Here is a 7,431-nt window from a genome sequence, read left to right as displayed (position 1 = left end):
AGCTGACCAACTAAACTGAACCAACAGGTGACCAACTAAACTGAACCAGCTGCTGACCAGTTGAGCTGAATGACCAGTTGAGTTGACCAGAGTTGACCAGTCGGGAAAATGGCCAGCAAAGTGAATTTGACTGTTGCAATCTCAAAAATAGTACAGAAACTTTTCAAACGATCATATTCTTGTGTCTGACGTATATATCATTGTTGAGGACTATAAATACAACATATTGAAGATCAAACAAGAGCTTTTGAAGAGGATTCAAAGCATTGGTAGTTAGCATGAATATATCAGCTAGTTGAGAGCACAAGTGATAAATATAAAAATTGTACATTAATTAAATGTTTTATAATATAAATTTATAGTTTTTGTTTTATTAAATGTTTAAATATTATATGTTTTATAATAAATTGTATAAAAAATAAGTTGTTGTGTAATTATAAGTTTTTACTATTTTTACAGGTTCGATAAAACAAGAATAAACTTGGCGTTGCAAATGAGATTAAGATGATTCTTGGACCTGTAGAAAGTTGATGATAATATCTACAATATTGGTGACAAGCATGAGATAAAAATCTTCTCACAATTGGGATCAAATTAAGCAACAAACAAAGTTACCAAAAGAGTGGCAGTTTTACCATGCTCTAGTATTTTGACCATATCTCTCAAACTACTTGGTCAAATGGTTAAAATAAAATAGCACAATTCAAACAACTCAATTATCCACATGTTTTATTTTATGTGGAGAAGCAAAATTGGATGGGAATATTTTCAAAAACAAAAACAAAAGGACATTGTAGTGAACTTGTAATTACCGTAGCTTCCCTGTGGATACGATATCGGATTCACCGAAATATACTACTTGTGGACAACCTGCTATTGGGAGTGCAACAATCAAAGTCACAACAAGTTTTTGGGCGCCGTTGCCGGGGAAGTATAATTTAATTTCAAGTCTATTTAATTTTCTTTCTTTGAATTTTTTATTGTTTTTGTGTGTTTTTTCTTCTTTTTCTTTTGCATTTGCATGAGCATTATTTGGTCACTTACACTTAGTGGTCTACTCATTCGAAATAACCCTTTATTTTTACAAAACATGGCGGAAGAACCCATCCAGGAAAATGAAGATGAAATTCAATCTCAACATGATCATGATAGGCGAAGAACACTTATAGATCACATGAATCCTACACGTACTAGTGCACCTTCATGTCTAGTTTTTCCCCCTGATGCATCTCATTTCAATTTTAAGCCTGGTATCATCCAACTTTTACCCAACTTTCATGGCTTAGATTCTGAAAATCCATACATGCATTTACGAGAATTTGAAGAAGTGTGCAACACATATAATGATCTAAATTGTAGCATGAACACCATTCGACTTAAGCTTTTTCTTTTTTTTTTAAAAGATAAAGCTAAAACTGGGCTACAAAATCTTAGATCGGGATCCATTCGAGCTTGGGATGAATTGAAACACCAATTTTTGAAAAAGTTTTTTCCATCTCATAGAACAAATTATTTCAAAAGGCAAATCATCACTTTAACTCAAAAACAAGGAGAAACTTTTTATCAGTGTTGGGATCGATATAAAAAATTGCTTAATCTTTGTCCACCTCATGATTTTGAAATTTGGAGAGTTGTTTCTCAATTTTATGAAGGCTTAACACCTAAAGATAGGCAAATGGTTGAATTTATGTGTAATGGAACATTTGAAGATAAAAATCCAAACGAGGCAATTGAGTATCTCGATTCATTAGCTGAAAATGCTCAAAATTGGGACACTATAGGTACAATCGAACCATCAAACAAGATTCAATCTCCTAAATCTGGTGGAGGTATGTATACCCTCAAAGATGAACATGATCTGCAAGCTAGATTTACCTCTTTGGCAAGAAAAGTTGAAGCACTTGAATTGAAAAAGAATGGTCAATTAACATCTATTCAAGAAATTACGTGTCACATCTGTGATACAAGTGATCATTCTACAAAAGATTGCCCCACTTTGCCCTCTTTTAAAGAATGTCTCCATGAACAAGCCAATGTTTTGAACAATTTCAAAAGGCCAAATTTTGAATCATTTTCTCAAAATTACAATCCAGGTTGGAAAAAACATCCAACTTTTATTTGGAGGAATGATAATGCTGCACAATATTCACAACCACATTTCCAAAATCAACAAAATTTTCAAAATTATGCACCTTATGTTCCTCCACCTAAAAGGAACTTGGAAGCTATATTGAATTCTTTCATTGCAAAGCAAGAGTCTATCAATACTCAAACTGCTCAAACCATGACAGATTTGAAAGATACTCTTGCTAAATTTGTATCTGCACTTAAAGTTCATGAAAAAGGTAAGTTTTCTTCACAACCACATCCTAATCTCAAGGATCATCATTCACAAACCGGAACTTCTGGAACTCAATCGATGGATCAGGTAAAATCTGTTATTACCCTTCGTAGTGGTAAGGTAGTGGAAAAATCCATTCTTGAACCTTGTGAAAATGATGATAAATCAACTCCAAAGGGTAAGGAAGTGGAACCCATAACTTACGAAGAAGAGGATCAACAGATAGTGCCACCACCATTCCCTCATGCATTGAAAAATACAAAAAAATCAAATTTGAATTCTGATATATATGATATTTTTAAATAAGTAAAAGTTAATATTCCTTTATTAGATGCAATAAAGCAGGTACCATCATATGCCAAATTTTTGAAAGACTTGTGCACCGTGAAAAGAAAATTAAATGTAAAAAAGAAAGCATTTTTTAGCCGAACAAGTAAGTGCAATTATTTAAAATAATAATAATTTGAAATACAAAGACCCTGGTTGTCATACTATTTAATGTATTATTGGAGAACGAAAGATTAAAAAAGCCTTGCTTGATCTTGGAGCTAGTGTGAATTTACTTCCATATTCAGTTTATCAAGAACTCAATCTAGGTGAGTTAAAACCTACTTCGGTAACACTTTTACTTGCCGATAGATCTGTTAAAGTGCCAAGAGGTATGGTAGAAGACGTGTTGGTCCAAGTTGATAACTTTGTATATCCTGTCGATTTCATAGTTTTAGATACACAACCTATCGAAGCTTGTAATGCAATTCCTGTAATTTTGGGTCGTCCATTTTTAGCAACTTCTAATGCTCTTATAAATTGCAGGAATGGAATAATGAAGTTGTCATTTGGTAACATGACCTTGGAGCTTAATGTTTTTAATCTTTGTAAGCAACCACATGACAAAGGAGATGAAAGTGAAGATGAAAATCTTATTGAAACTCTTGTGGAAGAAAACATTCAAGAAGGGAGTACTCGTGACCAATTAGATATTTGTTCAATTGATACTGTTAAAAAAAATATTGAAATTGATCTTGATGATTTTATCAGGTATCACTCGTTACCAGGATCAGAGAAAGAATTTGAGGCAAAATATGAGAACAAAGATGAACCACCCATATTGGAGTTAAAACCTTTGCCAGAAGAATTGAAGTATGCATTTCTTGGAGAAGATGAAACATATCCGGTGGTAATTTCTTCCAAACTAGCAAGTGATCAAGAAGGTAAATTAGTTGATATGCTTAAAAGACATAAAAATGCAATTGGTTGGACATTAAAAGATCTCAAGGGCATTAATCCACTAATTTGCACTCACAAAATTCATTTAGAAGAAAATGCTAAAACATCTCAACAACCACAAAGGAGATTAAATCCGCACATGAAAGATGTTGTGAAAACTGAAGTTCTCAAACTACTTGATGTTGGAATTATCTATCCTATTTCTGATAGTAAGTGGGTAAGTCCAACACAAGTAGTTCCAAAAAAATCTGGCATCACAGTGATAAAAAATGAAAAAGGTGAATTGTTAACAAGTCGAGTCCCATCTAGTTGGCGTATGTGTATTGATTACAGAAAATTAAATGATGCCACTAGAAAAGATCATTTTCCATTACCATTTTTGGATCAAATTTTAGAAAGAGTGGCAGGTCATCCCTACTACTGTTTTCTTGATGGATATTCAGGTTATTATCAAATTCCCATTGCACTTGAAGATCAAGAAAAAACTACATTCACATGTCCTTTTGGAACATTTGCATTCAGAAGGATGCCATTTGGTTTATGCAATGCCCCAGCAACATTTCAAAGATGTATGCTAAGCATTTTTAGCGACATGGTTGAAAATTGTTTGGAGATTTTCATGGATGATTTAACTATTTTTGGGAGTACATTTGATAATTGTCTTGAAAATTTAGAAAAAGTTTTAAAAAGATGTGAGGAAAAAGGTCTTATTTTAAATTGGGAAAAATGTCATTACATGATTAATTCTGGGATTGTTTTGGGACATATTGTGTCATCTCATGGAATTGAAGTTGATAAAGCAAAAGTTGATGTCATTGCCAATTTACCCCCTCCAAAAACCATTAAAGAAATTCGCTCCTTTTTGGGACATGCTGGATTTTATAGGAGGTTTATAAAGGACTTTAGTTTAATTTCTAAACCCATTTGTAACCTCTTAACAAAAGACACTGTATTTGAGTGGACTCAAGAATGCCAAAATGCTTTTGATAAAATCATTCGACATTTAACATCAGCTCCTATCATGCAACCTCCTGATTGGTCTTTACCATTTGAAATCATGTGCGATGCGAGTGATTATGCAGTCGGTGCAGTATTGGGTCAAAGAAGAAACGGTAAGCCTTATGTGATATATTATGCAAGTAGAACTTTAAACAATGCTCAAATGAATTATTCCACATCTGAAAAAGAACTACTTGCTGTAATATTTGCATTAGATAAATTTCGTTCTTATTTGATTGGATCAACGACTATTGTGTTTACTGATCATTCTGCTATTAGATATTTGTTGACCAAATAGGATGCAAAGTCACGACTTATACGATGGATTTTGTTGCTCCAAGAATTTGACATTGTGATCAAAGATAAAAAAAAGGAACCGAGAATGTTGTAGCCGATCATTTATCGAGACTAGTAACAGGATCATCTTATGAAATGACACCAATTAACGATAATTTTCCTGATGAACATCTATTTTCAGTTACTACTACACCTTGGTTTGCTAACATAGTAAATTTGCTTGTGACAGGAAAAATGCTATCGCAATGGAGTTCTCAAGATAAAAGAAAATTTTTGAATGAGGTAAAAAACTTTTATTGGGATGATCCGTATCTGTTCAAGTATTGTCCGGATCAAATTTTTCGGCGTTGCATACCCGACAATGAGGTATGTAGTGTCATTAAATTTTGTCATTCAGAAGCATGCGGATGACATTTTTCTTCAAAGAAAACTGCTGCAAAAATCTTGCAGTGTGGCTTTTATTGGTCCACTTTGTTTAAAGATACCCACGAAATCTACAAGATCTGTGAAAATTATCAAAAATGGGGTGCGATTTCAAAAAGAAACATGATGCTTTTGAATCCTATCATTGAAATTGAAATCTTTGACTGTTGGGGAATCGATTTTATGGGACCTTTTCCACCTTCGTTTGGATACTTGTATATTTTAGTTGCAGTTGATTATGTTTCCAAATGGATAGAGGCAATTCCATGTCGAACAAATGATCATAAAATCGTCATCAAATTTTTAAAAGAAAATATTTTTAGTAGATTTGGAATTCCTCGAGCCATGATAAGTTATGGGGGAACTCACTTTGTTAATAAACCATTTGCTTCGTTGATGAAAAAATATGGTATTACTCACAAAGTAACTACTCCTTATCATCCTCAAACAAATGGACAAGTTGAATTAGCTAATAGGGAGATAAAGCAAATTTTGGAAAAAACTGTTAACCCAAATAGAAAATATTGGTCTCTGCGACTTAATGATGCACTTTGGGCATATCGAACAGCTTTTAAAACATCATTGAATATGTCTCCCTATAGGTTGGTTTACGGTAAATATTGTCATTTGCCTGTGGAATTGGAACATAAAGCTTTTTGGGCGATCAAAACTTTTAATTCAAGCATGGATGATGCCAACAAATTGCGCAAATTGCAACTTAATGAACTTAATGAACTCAGAAATGACGCGTATGAGAATTCAATGATTTATAAAGCAAAAATCAAATCATTTCATGATAAAACAATTCTTAGAAAATATTTTGAAATTGGTAAAAAAGTTTTGCTTTATAATTCGCGACTTCGCATATTCCCAAGAAAATTACGATCAAGATGGACATGTCCATATGTTGTGAAACATGTGTATCCTTATGGAGCTGTGAACATTGAAAATCCTAAAAATGGTGATGTTTAAGGCTTAAACCATTTTTAGAAAATGAAATCTTTAAAGAAGAGTTTATTTCCTTTTCCGATCCTTGATTTTTTGTATTGCAATTAATTTTGTTTGTTTTTATTTCAGGTTTCCTTAATCTTTTTATTTTCCCGGTTAAATGACGGATATCGGTACTCCGTGGCTCTCATAGTCGGTTTAAATCAGTTTCCCACAATTGCCGATAAAAAAATTCATTTCTTTTTTTTTCAAAATGGATGAAATTCTCTCAAAAATTTGTAAATATTTTCCCTCTATTTCTGAAAATGTTCTAAGAAAAATTTATGCAGGTAGGTGTGAAAGATTGAGATTGTTAATGCGAAAAGGAATTCCAGAAGATATTCGTCTTGTAATAGAAGCTACGGTCCGATTAGGAGGAGAAGTTCAACAGTCATTACTCATTCGGTATATGACTAGATTAGGAAAAAGTACTTATGCGAAAAAACGAAGGGCCAAAAGTTTAGGGGTTTGTCATAAATGTGCAAGATGGACTTGTAACAAACGATGCAGATCTTTGGGATATGTTTTCAATAACAGAGAAGATAAAATTGATTTCATTAAGAATGGGCTGACTAAGGAGTCTTTAAATAACATCTTATTGACTCTTGGGACGCATTCTAGTGGACACGTGCATATTGAACTTCTCCGTTTATGCAAACAATTCCAAGACGAGCGTCATTTTAATAGTCTTGGGAATCCGACTAAAAAAGACCCTGTTTGCCAATTTATAAGAAAATTGGATGGGAAGCATATCCTCGACTCATAGAAGGCGTTGAAGCCGTTTCTGGACGTAAAACCAGAGGAAAATTGTGAGCCACAATCACACTACTGTTTATATGCATGTGTGTTGTTATTGTTTTTACTGTTTATTCTGTTTACAACTGTGACCCATAGTTTTGTCATGATAACATATAACCCCTATAAAATCTCTCATCTTTCTCTCTATTTTCTCAGACCAAAAAGAAAGTAAAAACATGGCTGGATCCTCTGCACAAACATTGAAAAATATTTGTGTATTTTGTGGGTCGAGTTCTGGAAAAAAAATGAAGTGTTTGTAGAAGCAGCAAATAATCTTGGAAAGATATTGGCTGAGAGAAAAATTCACTTGGTATATGGGGGAGGTAAAATTGGGTTAATGAGATCTGTTTCAACATCAG

At 33.3% G+C, this 7,431-nt stretch overlaps 1 pseudogene; it reads left to right on the top strand.

Moving 5' to 3' along the window:
- Positions 1–1,675: 1,675 nt before the first annotated feature.
- On the top strand, positions 1,676–7,099 carry LOC140980093 (uncharacterized; annotated as a pseudogene).
- The last annotated feature ends 332 nt before the right edge of the window (positions 7,100–7,431 follow it).

The sequence above is a fragment of the Primulina huaijiensis genome, chromosome 7 (genome assembly GCF_012295235.1).
Source record: "Primulina huaijiensis isolate GDHJ02 chromosome 7, ASM1229523v2, whole genome shotgun sequence".
NCBI lineage: Eukaryota > Viridiplantae > Streptophyta > Magnoliopsida > Lamiales > Gesneriaceae > Primulina > Primulina huaijiensis.
Note: the sequence above shows the minus strand (reverse complement) of the source record. Positions and strands in the feature narration are given on the sequence as shown.